This window comes from Daphnia pulicaria, chromosome 7 (genome assembly GCF_021234035.1).
Source record: "Daphnia pulicaria isolate SC F1-1A chromosome 7, SC_F0-13Bv2, whole genome shotgun sequence".
Lineage (NCBI taxonomy): Eukaryota > Metazoa > Arthropoda > Branchiopoda > Diplostraca > Daphniidae > Daphnia > Daphnia pulicaria.
Genome location: NC_060919.1, coordinates 8239057 through 8255643, shown reverse-complemented (window position 1 = coordinate 8255643; position 16587 = coordinate 8239057).

Genomic DNA, 16587 nt, shown 5'->3' with positions numbered 1-16587 from the left:
AAGCAAAAAGAAAAGAAAAGAAACTTTCCTCGGTGGCACGAAACCATGTTCTTAGGAGTGGTACTCCAGTGCTCTACACACTACACCACTTGTTATTACTTTCTAACTGTATTTGGTTCAACGGATCTAAATTAATATTAGCAGTTAAAATGATGAAAATTTAGTCCATGTTTAAGTCCTTTTCGTTACGTCTGTCTGTTAAGCGTCTGATTTCTAGTCACAAATGGATGTCCGTGAACGTAGATCTATAGGACATCTATACGAAGATAGCATAAGGTCGTAGTAAATTGAGTATCCATTTGATATCCAATTTAGGTTGTAGCTAGATGAGATTCGATTTAGACATGAAGACATCCATATGATAGACGATGGATGTGAGTGTGCTACCAGGGAACGGAGATACCATATCGGACATCGCCGCGGTCAATAAATCCTTTACCTACAGCTTTTGCAAGGTATTCAGTGTCAAAAATTGCGGAAGTAACCTTGAAAGCCGCCTTTCTTGGTAGAATCCAGCGTTAATCTTTCCCATCTGATCTGTATCGTCCACCGGAACTGGCGGAATTATCCGCGACACTCCACAAGATGCCACTAAACGGCAGCCCAGGTGAAGACGGCATCCCCTACGACTTTTACAAACAATTTTGGAACGACAATTTTGGTCTTCCTCGAAATGTTCAATGCGGTTCTGCGACAAAAGCGGGTGACGGAATCTCAGGCGATCGGCTTGGTCATCCTTGTCCCGAAATCTGACAAGCCCAGCAAAGTATGGGATTAGCGTCCCATAAAACTGTTGAACTGTGACTACAATATCATAGCCGGAACGATAGTCAATCGCTTGAAGAAAACGCTTCCCGACGTAGTCGAGTCCTCTCAATGTGGCGGGATCCCTTGGCGAAAGATTTACGATAACTTATAGCTGTATCGCGATATTATTGCATTTATCGAAGAGAGAAACGTGCCTTGCGTCGATAGTATTTCAGGCACAGCGATTCCGGGCCTCGTCATTGGTGTCGACTTCACGAAGGCCTATGATCTAGTTCAACGTCACACTCTTTGGAAAATTTTGGACGCTTTTGGTTACCCCGAAATTTTCATCTAATGGATTCAAGCTCTCTACTCGGGAGCCCGTATGGCCATACTGAATGGCAGTACCGTCGCTGGTACCAACCAATGCCTCTCGTCCTTGAGGCAAAGATGTCTGCTTTCGATTCATCTATACGCGCTGTTTCTCGAGCCGCTGCTATGCCGCCTCCACCGCGATCTAAAAGGAATATCCATGTTTAACCGGACAGTGACTACCCGCGCCTTCGTTGATGACCTCGCCACTTTTACTGGCTCGGATACTGATATTTTACGTGGTGTCCAAGTCCTGCAAGATTTCTGTTCTTCTTCTTCTCAACAAGGTTAAATCCAAAGCCCTTGGCCTCGGTAGCTGGACTCAACGAAAGATCTGGCCAGTGCCTTGGCTGGCAGCCGACTCAACGCTCACGCTCTTCGGGATCCCGTTTTCTTCCTCCGTCATGGAAACGACGGCCCGAGTTTGGGATGCGGCCTTTGGACACCTACAGGGACTCGTCCGAACCAACGTTGGTCGCTGCTTGTCCCTTCACCAGAAGGTTCATTTTCTAAAATCCGAAGCCTACTCCAGAATAGTTTATATCGGCCAGATTCTACCTCCCCGGCAATTGGTGTAAAGATCCAAAGTGGTGATACAAAGTTCCTGTGGGGTGGTCGGCTGGAACGACCCCCACCCGGTGCCATTTATCGCCCAACGAATGACGGCGGATTGGCCATGTTCCACACGGACCTGTTCTTGAAGGCCCTTTTCCTACGGCCCATTGCGATGGCACTATTGGGCCAGGACAGCAGTGCTCGCTTCCTGCTCTGGAACTGGCTTGTCTTCCCGACGCGCCACTTCCTTCATCTTTACAAGGTCACACCGGCGACGGCGGCCCTTTTCCAACGGCCGGCACACATGGAGACGGCCCTCCAGCACCTACGGATGATTCTGGCTAACGGATCTCCCCTCCCTCAACCTCTTACTCACCGTAGGATTTATACTCGGCTCTTGGTTTCAAAGTTTACTTCAGGCCACATTGAACTTGCCCAGCCGGAATTGGATCTGGAGGCTATCTGGCGCTCAGCAAAGTTCCTCCCTCCGGCCACCCGAGAGTCCCAGTTCCTATTCAACCAGCGGCTTCTTTTCACCAGAGACCGTTGCAACGAAATTGACCCTAGGGTAGACCCAGTTAGTGATCGCTGCCACATCGAGATTGAAACGGCCGTCCATCTCATGACAGGTTGTTTCGCTTGACGGGACCTCACTTCTTGACTGCAGTCAACTCTCCAGTCGCTTGGATGTGTTGGAAATCTCTCGTCATGGATCCGGGGTGACATTGGCCAACTGCCTTATCGATCCCCTGCCCGTCTTCTGGTAGCAGTCTATGTAGACCTCACCTGGAGAACCCGTGAAAGACGCCGGATGCTAACAATCACCAAGATTCAGCACAACTGGCGGTCCCATTGCCCATCTTAACTGATCCGAAATATTTTTTCTCGTCGTCCCTCTTGCTCTCCTGTTTTGCTTTTTGTCGCGCCTATGGTTGTATAAATAGTTCCACCTCCCACCCACCCCCACCCTGTGATATCCGTTTCGCTAGTATCGTCATCATAAAGTCATCTGAACCCCACATTGTCTACTTACATCGTCTAACCTAATCAGTCCTTTCAAAAAAGAAACGTTTCTTAATTTAAAAAAAAAAATCCCGGTATGGGAATGGAGGGCATAACAGTAGAAAAGTGAGAATATATCAATTTGGGATTATCTTCTGACGACAAGGATCTAGCTCAGGCCCCACACAACCAGTTCAGCAGATCAATCCTATTCCCACTGTTGTAATGGCAGCCCAGCATAAGTTCATTCCACCCCCATGTTTTAGTGCGAGAGTTGGAGAAAACGCCTTATATTGGTTGGAGCGGTATTTATTGACGGGTAGATACAATCATTGGGGAAACCAGGAAATGAGGGCCAATTTTGTGATAAATACTTGGAAGGAACGGCCATAAAATGGTATTTATTCTCCAATCTACCTGGTGACTGGGAAGATCAAGCAGCTGTCCCAGCAGTGGCAGGTGTGGTGGTAGTTCCGTTTGCGGCAGGGTTGCGAACCATCTTTCTTCAGGAATTTAAGTAAGATAACTTTTTACTCATTCAAGAGGCTAAATTACGTCAGTGGGTTCAAAGGGAGGAGGAGGATGTGGCGTCTTATTAATACGATTTTCTCAAGATGTGTCATACGGTAAATCCTAACATGCTACAAACTCAACAGCTTGATTTTTTATTTGGCAGGTTACATAAGTCGTTAGTGAAAAAAATTTATCCCTTCACACCGAGTCGTCTTTGCTACTGGATAGACGTGCATGGACGGAAAAAAATGGTTTTGGCTCATCTGCACCAGTGGTCCGTCAGGAACAGTCCGCAGGGAAAGATAATCTCGATCTATGAATGGTTTTGGCAGGCCTTCAAGATTCCCTTAATGAATTAAAAAACGCTTCTACACAAAAGAAAGTTACTTCTGATATTGCACCTTTGACTCAAAGAGCGGCAGATGGCCGATCTGTATGTTATTATTGTTCCCGTAGTGGTCACTATGCTCTTAATTGCTTCAGCAACCCCCGATCCCAATTATTTAGGGGTGGACGACAAGGTGTGCCGTATCGTCCATCGAATGGGGGCCCTCCACAGGGTAGGCTTCCCGTCAATTACTTAGACAATGGATCGTTTCAAGATAAGAATAGCCCTCAGAAACCATCACCAATCCTTCCGTCGGAATTTCAACAACAACCTGCTCAGCTGCCGGAATAAGATCAACGGCAATGGCGTGTCATAACTTGTATTTCCATTACGAGGCTTTGATTACTAACATTTCGTTATGTATGCTAAATTCCTCGAAGCTCATTACTGAAACGGTGCATTGTGGAAGAAGGGTTGTTAAGGCGGTGGTTGAAACTGGGATTGTCATCACAATCATTTCTCCTAAATTACTGAACTGTACACAATTTACGTTGGAGTCATGCATGGCCCGAATATTGTCAAGGCGAATGGAGCGACGATCTCTCCGATAGGGGCTGCCTATATGATGGTTACAATTCATAATAAATTGCCCATGGGAACAGCACTCGTTATGCAGATGGAGGGCATTGATCTTTTGTTAGGTAACGATTTCCTGAAGCAATTTGGAAACGTACACATAGATTATCAGGCGTCAAAAACGTTAATAACGACGGGATATTGCCGTTAAATTTTATAGAACCTCAGAAAATTGAATTGGCGAAATCACGCAAGATTAAAACAAAGGAAGGAGTGAATATTCCGGCATTTTCCATTCGACATGTTGGAACCGAGACGGCAATAGTATCGCCGTCTGGGGTGGCCCAGCTGTTTACTCTGTCTCGGCGATTGATGTTGAATAAAGCTCTGACAGTAGGCCACGCTTTACTTCCTGCTCGTGCAAACACTGTGCCAATTGCCAAAATTTCTGGTCAAGAAGTCTGGCTTAACAAGGAGTCTACGCTGGTTAAGACTCAAAATTATAATAAACAAGTAATTTTGTGTGATTTAGACGAGGCGGTGCCACTACCAACTGTTCTGGATTCGACAGACGATAATCAGCTACTTATATTTGAAGATTTAGAACAAGCTATTAATGCAGATTTAAGCGAAGACGATAGGAGTACGTTGAAATATATGTTAAAACATCATAAGGCTTGTTTCGCTTCAAACTCCAAGGAGATAGGACGTTGTCCGGTCGCCGAACATGCTATTCAAGGACTCAAGGAAGGGGCGAAACAGTTCAACGAGGACCTTATCCCAGCGCTTGGAAGGCAAGACAAATTATACAAACCCAGGTAGGGGACATGTTAGACGCAGACATTATTGAGATTTATCAAAGTGCCTGGTCTGCACCAGTGGTACTTATTCTCAAACCAGATGTTACATGGAGGTTTTGTGTTGACTATAGGGGACTGAACGAGGTGACGGTAAGGAACGTGTACCCATTACCTCGAATGAGTGATATCCTCAGTAAGATACAAAGAGCGGAGTTATTTTCCATCATGGATCTGCAATCCGGTTATCACCAATTACCGTTACGAAAAGAAGATAGGGAGAAAACAGCATTCGTCACCCCCGATGGACTTATTACCTTTAAATTAATTTAATTTAAATTTCTGCCTTTCAGCCAGGCAAATGATCCTAGTACCTTTCAAGGTACCATGGATATTATCCTTGGAGGGTTACGTTGGACTTCCTAACTAGCTAGTTTACCTTGATTACATTATTGTTTACGCCTCTACTTTTTCTTCCTTTACAGCACCTCAATCTAGTATTATCATGTTTGTCAAAAGCCGGATTGAAGTTGAAAATGGCCAAATGTTAATTTGCTATGACGACGTTGAAGCATCTTTTTGTTTCGTCATAGACAAGGTACTTTGTATTCTTGGCCAGCTTTGAAACTACAAACAAGTTGTCTTCAAGGGCAAAACTATACTCAGGTTAAAGGGTGTCAAGGTGTGGGATTTTGACACTCCATTGCAAGCAGATGCCTATCAAGACACTGCCATTGAGGTATGTTTATCACATAAGTCCAGAAAAATCATCAATTAAATTTTCTTTGTCTTGTAATCGGGTACTAAGTTCCTCAGATGACTGCTTACCTGTACCATTCAAGGAATGATTGGAGGATAGATGGGAGAGGGGGAGGGAAAGAGAAAGAGCTGGAAGGAAAAGAGGATGAGCTGGAAGAGAAGGAAGAGAAACCTCAACATGGAAATAAAGAGGAGCTGCAAGGTAGAGAGAGAGATAAAAACTGGAAAAAGATGTAACTTCTTCTTCTTCTTCTTCTTCTTCTTCTTCTTCTTCTTCTTCTTCTTCTTCTTCTTCTCCTTCAGAGCTGTGATGAATTGATTGGGAAAATTGTCCTTCTACCCTCCCCTTCATCCACTCCTTTGACCAAAGTTATGCGCTGTTGAGCTCACGACGTCGCCAATGGGTGTTGAGAACGAACACGGCACCTCATTAGACGCATCCGATCCGCTCCCGCTCCTCCTCATTGTGCAGCAGCTCCGCAGCATGCTTCTCTCCAGACTCTCGTGCTCCATCGCTCTTATTCTTTCATTCTCCTCGCATAATGAGCGATTGAAACACGAATAAAGAAATACAAGGAGAAATACAAACCCCAGCCAACCGAACAGTCTGTTAGATAATAAGGTTGCAAAAATTCAATATTCGTGACACTAGAATAAATACCCAATGAAAATCATTTTGTTGTATTTGCCATAAATTTTTATTTATTGGTAATATTTGTCGTGTATTTTATTTTGTAAAATTGAAATCGATAAAATTGAATTAAAATTGTAAATTTATATTTACACCCTAACCCTTCGGATACCTTGGGGCGTACAGTATCCTAAAAAATCCGAATGCGATTTTTTTGAGGAAAACCATCTAGCGGCTGGTGAAAACAAGCTCTTTCTGAAAATAGGAGTGATTGTAGAATTTTTCTGGACAAGGTCACAAGTTGACCAAGGACAAAGCCTCGCAGGAACAACAACTCACGTAATCTTCGGCAAGTTGTTATTCCTTCTTCTACGTTGTCAAATGAATCCAAATAATTGTCAACATAAAATTATCAAGAAATTTTTTTGGCGACCTCAGCGTAATCCGGATTGTCTTTCACTATATTGCGCAATACGTAGGTGGCGGAAGTTGGAGATGAGCTGGCTCCGAATATAAGCACCATCATCCGATACGTGATCGGTGGCCCAGGATTACCAGGTCGTCGCCAGAAGAATCTGAACACTGATTGGTCTTCTGGCCGGATGCGTACTTATAAAAACATTTTGTTGATATCCATGCTGACTGCGTACGGATTTTCTGAAATGAAATAAGGCGTCCAGCATGTCCGTCATCAGCAGTTGACCGTTGTGAAGGGCGTCGTTTAAACAAACGTTCTTAAATTTGCTAGCTGCGTTAAAAACTAAGCGCGGTTTATCCGGTTTTAGAATATTTCCCACTAATCCGTGAGGGACGTACCATACTTTCCCTGTCGGGCCTATCAGCTAATCCATTCTAATGCGTCTTGCGAATCAAAGGTCCATATACGCTTCGATAGCTTTGGTGTAACGATTCGTGTAGAGAGGGTCCACTCTGAAGCGGCTTTCTACGGCGTAGAGTCGTTGGAGTGAACTGGATCTGTTGTTTGGTAAAACAACTTTTGGTGTGAAGAAGGGTAGTCCAATTTCGTATCTCGATTGTGCGTCTGTCCCAATCCATTTAATCCTTGAATCTAGTGTGGCTAATGCTGTTTCATCTTGCATCTTGTTTTTATTCTTTTGCGGTCCATCGACCCACAAAATTCATGCGTCCAGAACTGTGCAGTACGTCGTTGTTTTCCTCTTCTTGTATGCTGTTACATGTGGCCGTAGTTGACTCGCAAATTTCTTTGAGCACGTTGCCCTGAACAGTCCAACCAAAGGTCGTTTTTACACCATGAGGGCCACTTCGTATTGGAGCGCGGGTTTCCAGTTGTTTTAGATCGTCGATGACATTCGCTCCAATAAATATTCCTACTTCTCTCCAATCAAAATTCTTTAGGTCGAGATACTGCAGATGAGCCTACTGGTGCTGATGTTGACTCCATTTTATGCATCTTCTGTTTACTCTTAAGTCTGGGACGACAAGAAGAGGCTCAACATCTATTTCCCTGTTGCTGTTAGTCGTGGGGAAAATTTGGCATCTCGTTTTAATCACAGCTAGTTTTGGGTCTCTTCCATGGAAGGTCGCCAATTTCATGTTCGTTCGTTTTCCGTTGAGTTTTAGAATGTCGGCGAGATCTTTGGAGATGAGTGAGGTCTCACATCCTGGATCCAGTAAATCGGTTGCTGTAGCGTTGTAATCACGATTGTGCACTAAAAGGCTGACAAACGGCGAAACGGCCACCTGAAGGGCTCCAGTTCCTTCCATTGGGGCCGTCACGGAATTCATCTGGCGTCATTGTTTGTGTGGACGTCTGCTAAGTCCTGCCATGTTTGCCCGGTTGCTTTCCGTTGAAATTCGATCTGCGTCGTGGGTCATGGTGTGATGTGTGGAGCTGTTTCAAATTTTCTTTTTTGCAATCACGGCATAGTTGGTTGCGACCCAGGCATCGGAAGCAATTCTCTAGGTCCTACACCGTCTGGGCTCGTTGGTTGACTGTCATCTCTATAAATCGCGTACAACGTTCCAATGCATGGCCCGGTTCTTCGTTGCACACTTTCCATTTGCTTGTGTATGATTGATCCGCGTTGATGCCTTAAACGTTGACAACAGGGCCGCTTGATTCTGTTGGGTAGTCGAATGGTGAGATGCCTGTTTCTCTTGCCGATTCCAATACGACGATGACCTCTCTTGTTGATTTCTGTTAGAATATTGTGATAGAGGGTTTACAGCTGGAGTCTCCGGGACAGTAGACCTTGCGCTCTGGACGTTCTTCATTCCCATGAGATCCAAATCAAGCCACAGGTCTAAGTCTCGCAATGTCGGATTACTTGTGAATAATCGTGTAACTTTTCTTCCCCATCTTGACAGAAGACTATCTGGTAGTTTTTTTGCTAAGCCTTCGAGTGCGGCGCTGGATTCCAGTTCATTCATGTCAATAGCTGGCGGTGTCCAGAGTGGCGACTGCTCCATACAGCTACGACGAGAAAGTTTCTAGCTCATTTCCTCCTCGGCATAATTGGATTGCCATAAGATGTCGGATATAGGAGCGTACCACAAAGTGGGGGTGTCCATGCTTTCTATACAGTTCTATTAACGCTGCACGTTAAGCTTGTGGCGTTACAAAGATTTGACTCATTCCTTCTTTAAGATGTGGGTAAAGCATCGTCGACAGCATCGTCAATCATTGTACGTCCAATGAAAAACGTCGTGAACCATGATTTTTACTCTTTGTATGAAGACCGGCAAGTCTCGTGGTTCTCCTCCAAACGGTTTCATTATGGCCTTGTCTTCAGCCAATCTTTTTCTCGCCATCGCCATCTTCTATCTCGTGACGTCTCTTAAGCGAGTCTTTTTGTTTTTGAGCTGCTGTGGCCGTTTGAACATCGGTGAGCGCTTTTTGAGCGTTTAGGAATTACTGGGTGTCGTTATCCTCTTGTATCTCCAATAGCTGTAGAGCGGCCAACGTAGCTTCAGCATTCTTCATTTTCACGTAGAAATAAATCTCTCCAAAGATTTTTTAAATAACTCTAATGAAGGGCCATGGCCCAGTTTTCCGCTCTCTCCTTGTCTGGGCCGTCTTCACCAGCAATTATTGCTGAAGAATTGCTGTGTAGCCGCATGCATTCTTCATATAGTTCGATTAACGTTTCTTTCTGTTCCACCAACACTGCGACGTTTTTGGAGGCGGCAATTCCTGCTTCGATTGCCGTGCAAAGTTTCGTAAACTTTGATCGACACAGTTTACGTAAGGATTTGGCCAATTCTGGGGATAAGCTTGATTCGTCATGTTCACTATCTGACATTTTTGGTGATTATCGTTCCTTGATTGTTGTCACTCAATATCTGTAAGAAAAATGTATGCCTTTAGGCCACAAACTCGTAAACTTTTTTTAATTTTTACCTAATGGTCTTAAGAGCCAAGTTCTGCCTTGAGGCTGCCTTGTGGCTTCGTATTGGATCAACTCGGGTACTATCTAGTCCTTTGGGCTTCGTCTTTGAATAATCCTGATATTATCTAGTCAAGCATTTATAATTAGTGCCTTGAGGACATTTCACGCGTCTTTTAAACTTAGTTTTTCTCATTTTTTTCACAACTTCATTTGTCACGAAACGGGTTTCGGCACCATTATGTTGACTTTCGCAAGAAAACACTTGAAAATTACGTTCTCTCTTCTTCTCATACCTCTATAGTATGAAAATTATGCTACCTTGTTAATGAAATTGCATTTAATTCAGCTTCGGTACTTTATTCAATGACAGAAAAAACTTCTTCCTTCTTACAGCAAAACTGCCATAAGGCATCAAAAATTGTCTGCTCTTTTCCCATCCCACGAACCAAAAAAAGCGTTGCCGGATAATATCTTCCATCAGGAACAAAGTTGAAATAATTCAAGAATGCAAAAATGGTAAAAGGAAGCTCATCAATTTGGTATTAAGGTTTTAGTGGTAGGGTCAAGGAATCAAAATGTTAACTAATTTATAATTTCCAGATTGGTGAAGTCTGAAGTGTGACATGAAATCGTCAGCTTAGTGACAAAGGAACCACCAGCCCTGCCTAGCCTCTTAGAGTTAGCGTGAAGGAGGAATGGAGGAGGGCCCACTTCGGCTGAAAAGTGACGCTATGCTGTTATTGCCTTTGGCAAAAGATTGATTCCCTTTTTTGTCACTAGGTGCGGAAGGGTAGCCTTCCATGTACTTTTTATTGTGATGCTAATAAAACGCGCGAGTTCAAACAAACTAAAAATTTATTCTCTCAGGGGTTAGACTAGTAATAAACAAGGTACATGAGGGTCTACAATTTTGAAAGTTTTGAATGAGCATGTTTTTTGGTGTGAATCAATCAGCACAAATCATCGCTCATTTGTTTAGTTACGTATTTATAACGAATCACTAAAAAATCATAAATAATATTGCTCATTAATTTCAAAAAGTGAGTAGGACAGCGCACTTTTGGAAGCTTATCGACGCAAAGAGTATAGAGAATATCACGAAAAGAATCGAAATGAATGATATCTCCAACAGCGCAAAAGTCTAACACATAAAATTCCACTCGTTTCAACAATTCAAACAGTTTCGGGCAAGAGTATCTCAATTTCCCCCTGCTTTTTGTTTTCGTGAGAAAATGAGCCGTAAAATCCGCAGGTAAATTTTATAATTTAACTTCCATCGTTTGGTGGCATTCATGGCAATAATTGCCATTTTTAACAAAACGATGTATCAAATAGCCACTGATTTGAAATACGACATTTTGATTTTTGGCCGACACATCTACGTCAAAATCGCTGTTGTTATCATGGTCTACCTTCATGTTGGTTAGCAGAAGGTCCTTCATGTAGTCCTTGAGCGATTATTTAGCCTAACTTTCACGTTATCTTTAAATCGCCGGATCAGCCAATCCATGTATGATGTCAGCATTTCTATTTTCTCCTCGCCATCGACGTTGCATCCTCGGAGAATGGTCTTGGTCGGGTAATATAAGCTGAGCATTCTGAATAGTTGGAGGAATGAGGATGCGGTTGGTTTGTTTTGGGCTCCACCCGCTGAGCGAATGATCCCAAAAAACCTCTGTATAAAAAAAAATGAAATATATCCTTGTCATCAAATCAGTTATTAACGTGCGCCATTGCACAACTATATAACTTACCTCCAAACAATCTTGATTAAATTTTGCTGTGAGGACATAGATCAAGTTGAACGAAGGGCCCAATAAAGCTCAATCAGGTCTATTATTGATTTGATAGTTATTCGTAGAGCCTTTATTGTGTCTTTAGAGACAAAAGGTGGAGGTAATTCCGGACGTGCCACCCCTTCATAAAAAGACTGCGTACGATCTTTCGGCTTAGGAACAACTGGGAGCTTCATCTTGATGAAAACTGTAGTTTCACGTAAGTTTTCATCCAATTTGAGCAGCTTCTATTAACATCGAACGTAACGTCAGCATTCATCAGGCTTACATATATAGCTTTCATCAAACAAAATAATGAAGAAATGTTTACCTCTTTTTTTTCCTTCCATTTCTGCTTTTTAATGCCGTCGCGTGGCCTACGGGCATTCATGGTGTCGAAGCAGTCGTTCAGTAATTGTAGTAATTCTTCTACTGGTTTGCTTTTGACAAACTTTCCCCGGTTCTTCTTCAATTTGATGACAAGTGTGGTAGTATTCCAGCCCCTTGGCAACTGAAGAAGAAAGAACCTGATAAAAGGTATAAATGTTATATTACACTGATACTGCGGATAACACTTGTTTGAAGCGATACCTGCATAGCTAAGCTGACATTCATTTTCTGAAATGAGGTGGGGTTTATATGCATCTTTCTCAGCTTTGGACAGGCCGCTCCTTCACCAAATACTGCATCGGTATCATATAACTCAGCTATTAGCTGATGGGGAGTCATCAATTCCCCTTGACACTGTTCATTGAAAGAAAATGTAATACAGTAATGTAATCGCTCTAAATATTCAATTGACGAACCTGCACTGTTTCGTGATTGTAAAGTTGGTTCCGCATGCATTTGAATGCATGGGGTGGGTCTTGGAGTACATGAATTTTTCGATCAGGATTTATGGGGTGAGGAAATGAATTCGTGACTGTTTCTTCATCACCTTTCTTTTCAACGCCGGCTCCTGTGAGCTTCCAAAATTTCATGTTAGTAGATGCGCCATCACTTACAGTTGCCAATACCCGGACACCGCGAGCTTCAAGCCGTATAATCGCAGCAATAACTAAGCGATGCAAATCATCGCCGGAAGCAGCTCTAGCAGAAGCAAACACTCCAAACGGTTGAACCCAATTACTCAGTAGCGGTCGAACCATAAAAACCAGAGCATGATCTACTAGCACTGGAGTCTCGCTTATATTAGGCTCTGGTCGCGACGCGTCTACCTCATCATGATGCTCAATTTCATCTCTGTTGTAAACGGGATCAATACTAAGGTTCACAAAACCGTCTATAGCAAACGATTCTTGGTTGAAATTCGGTTGCGGAGTAAGGGCTATTTTGTCAAAAGTGAGGATGACTGAAAGATCTTTTCCTGATTTCCCTTCCACAATTTTTTCTACGGCCTTTAGGGCTGCCGTGTTGAAATCGAAATGGCAACTAACACCGCTAAGAAGTCGTCGCAAAGTGCTACAGCTAGGTAGGGGAGGGAGCTTAAGTCTTCTTATATGTTCGTATGCCGAAACAGTTTTGATTCTAAGAAGAAGACATTCGAGCAACCACTCTGCCTCGTAGTGCATTCCGTGTTTGCTTTGTACTTGGGCCCGGGCTAAAATTGTTTGTAGAGTTAACTTGGCCTGAAATACACCGAGCAGATATGAATCGTTTATCACAACCAAATACTAACAATAATTGTGTGCAAATAACAATAGATAATAGTGTAGTAGGTGGAGTGGGACGAAGTGCTTACAAAATATATAACATGCATGAATGGGTTTAGTTATTAAATCACTAAAGTGTGTAAATAAATGTGTTTTTAGATGAAGTGTGCAATCTACAGGGAGACAGTTGTTCAAAATGTGATACGTGGAGGCTAGAGGGATTCATAAAAGACGATTAACAGGACAAATATGCATCCTGCCGTCACAAATTCATTTTTTTTATGTAATTAAGGGAGCATGGTATATGTGTAGTTGATGAATAACGGGTGGTGTAGACTTAAGTGATGTGTGGACGCTTGAAGGTATCGTTATTCAGGTGAAGTGCATGACGGAGCGTGATAAGTTTTTACCTTGGGGTCCATGGGTGTCTTCATATTCTTCATGAGGTGTTGTAATGTGGTTGTTTAAGCAGCTTAAGCCAGTTTTAAGCGAATGTTGCATACCTCTGCCTGCAGGGTCTAGTAAGTCGGAACAAAAGTTGTAAATTAATAGAATCCACCATGATAATAAACGATATTTTCCCATACCTTTAATCGTGCAATCGCGCGTTTCTTCCACCTTTCCAGCACTTTAATTTTTCTTGTTGCCTGATTAAGTGCATACTGTAGTTCTTTTTTAGTTTTGTATGCGTGAATCACCTTATTCGCAGCACTTTTTCCTGTTTTGGTGGCACGGTAGCGGCTCATGACCAATGCAAGCAGAAGCAATTTGCATTCAACACATATGGCGCTATCTGTCGCCGCAAGCAAGTGACAACTGAATTGAAGATTCAAATGTTTTAAAATTAAGCAGAAAAGAAAATGTGTAGCAAGGTGTCTTACTTTTTAGCTCTCCAAATTTTTGTATCGTCCTCAGGCTCATGTAGATGTGATGCAGTTGCAACGCGGACTACATCTTTGAATGCAGGATCGCTGATTCCAACACACCTATCTTGTGTTGCAAAATCTCGCAACATTTTGTTTGCTTCGGCGATAGTTGAAAATGTTTGGGGATTGGCTATTCCAGTATTAGCTTGGTCGCATAATTTGCCTAGCATGTATTTTGTAACCGTAGCTTGAAGAAAATCCAAACCGTAGGACATCCATCAACAACTATTGCTTCCACTAAATGTAATCTGTGATCAGGTCTGTTACAAACTCCTAGCTTGAGTTCGGTCCACACCTCTGTCGGTGGGAAAATTTCAGGGTCATCGACCCTGGGGCAGTTTGTAGGCAGGTTTTCGGTTTCGACGCAGATTGATTCTTCTTGTGTGTCGTTGGTCTCCATTTCACAACAAAAAATTTTTTTGTTATTTAAAACCCGATGTAACATTATTTACTAAAGATAACCGTTACCTTGTTCCTGTCTGAGAATTATAAGCCTCAAATATGGTAGCCTGGTAGGTGAATTTACAACTTGTTGTTCGTCATAGTTTACGTTTCTGTGGCCAATTTCATTAACACAGTAGTCAATCCCCTCTGCCAAAGAGAGAGATCGAGTTAAAGTTGCTACTGGTTGCGATGTTTGTCTGTCTGGCATTGTGAGATGGCATTTGTTGCTTTCATATGTTTTTCTTTTCACAGGCATTGATGTAGCTGAACAGATAACAGAATCCTCTAACATTTTTCTTTTCCTAATTGTTTGTAACCTTGGTTGACTCTCTTACATATAGCAAAGGATAGAGAATTAGAACTAATAACTAACAGCTCTAGAAAAAAGTTAGATGTATACAAACAATTATCGATGAACAACTTATACCTTCTTGTGGTGTAAGGTTTACAGATGGGATGGCTGTTGGCAAAAGACGTTTACGAAAACTGTCAAATAAATTCACTGATTCATCTGCAATAATTCTGTTATCTTCGCGACAGTCACTGGAAAGAAAATGTCGTGCACAAACTACACTTCTGCAAGTTGGATTCCAATGTGATCGCCCAACAGCAGCAATCCATTTTGCCCTCAATTCCACGTCTTTAGGGAAGGTAAAAACATAATGTTTCAAAGGATTCGGATATTTTTTGGTCGGCTTATATCCTGTTCTACATCCTAAAACACAACAAGACGTTTTCACGTTTGATTTGCTTTCTGTTTTTGGCTGACAGCAGACTAAACTTTCGTAACGATGGCAACCGACATCTAAATTTCAACATGTAAGGCTACCCTTCCGCACCTAGTGAGAAATTGAGAACTAATTTACTGCCAACGGCAATAACAGCATAGCGTCACTTTTCTTTGCAGGGCCTTATGCGAGTAGCGCCTCCTCCTTTCCTCCTTCATGGAGTTAGTCTCTAAGTTCTAAAAATAATTTACGCGCAGCACGCCTGGGATGAATATTCTTTTTTTAAAGAACACTTATGATTGTGTTTGTTGACACATCAACATTGCCGATATCTACGACATTTAAATCATTTTAATTATATTTAATTCGATATTTTAACATTAAACTTGCCTGCGATTTCTTGCGCTGTTGTGATTGTTTGGCAGCGACCACCTGAACGAATTTTTCTTCATCCACAGGTGTCAATTTTTGGTCTACTGAAACCCCTTCGCCTCATTATTTCACCAGTTTCGTGATAACGTGTTTGCGACGTTGTTGCATAAAGATACGGTACTACATGATGTTCCCAAACGCTCATTAATGAAAGAAACTGTTCTCCCACATTCTAAAAATGTAATAATACTTGCGCGTTCTTGATCGTTTAAAGGTTTTCGGCCGAGATCAGCACGAAACACGATGAAGAATGAAATACCTGTAAAATACTAACTTAAGCAGATATTTTTCTATCGACTGAACCTTGCTCCATCTCTATTTGACCTTGATGCGAGTAATATTGGGATAGGGAAAACTCAGGTTATTTTACGAGGTGTGGTTGAGTAAACTCTTTTCTAGCTATATGTATGACCTTAATGTGTTAGGAGTATAAAATTATTTAGATTGAGTGGCCTTGACCACATCCGATGAAAAAATATACCTAGAAACTATGTCATTCCTGTGTTGTATATACATATTACTTCATTTTCCCTTTTTAACCCCCATACCCTTGGTGAGTCGGTGGCGGGTAGAAAAAGGGTGTGAGAACACGGTAGACTATAAAAAGGCGATACTCGTCCTGAGTCCCATCACCATTTCGCCTTTCATTCTAGAACATGACACAACAACAATTGTTCGCCGTGCAATTTTCGTCCTCATCTTTCTGGAAAAATTGTATTTTCGTCGATGACTATAGATATGGGTATTTATATATTTGATTTGTGTGATTCATTTATTTATTTGATTTTATAGTATCCTTTTTTTAAAATTTCAGATTGAATAAAGCAGGGGATTTAATCTCAGTTTCAATGCACTGTTCCCGTCAGAGATCGTTGCTGGATCGTTTCATACAATTTCACAAGAGAGATCCACCGCATTGAAGAACCTCGCAGCATCAACCAATATTTTGGTGTTTTTCAAAACGTTGCTGCTGTCGGGA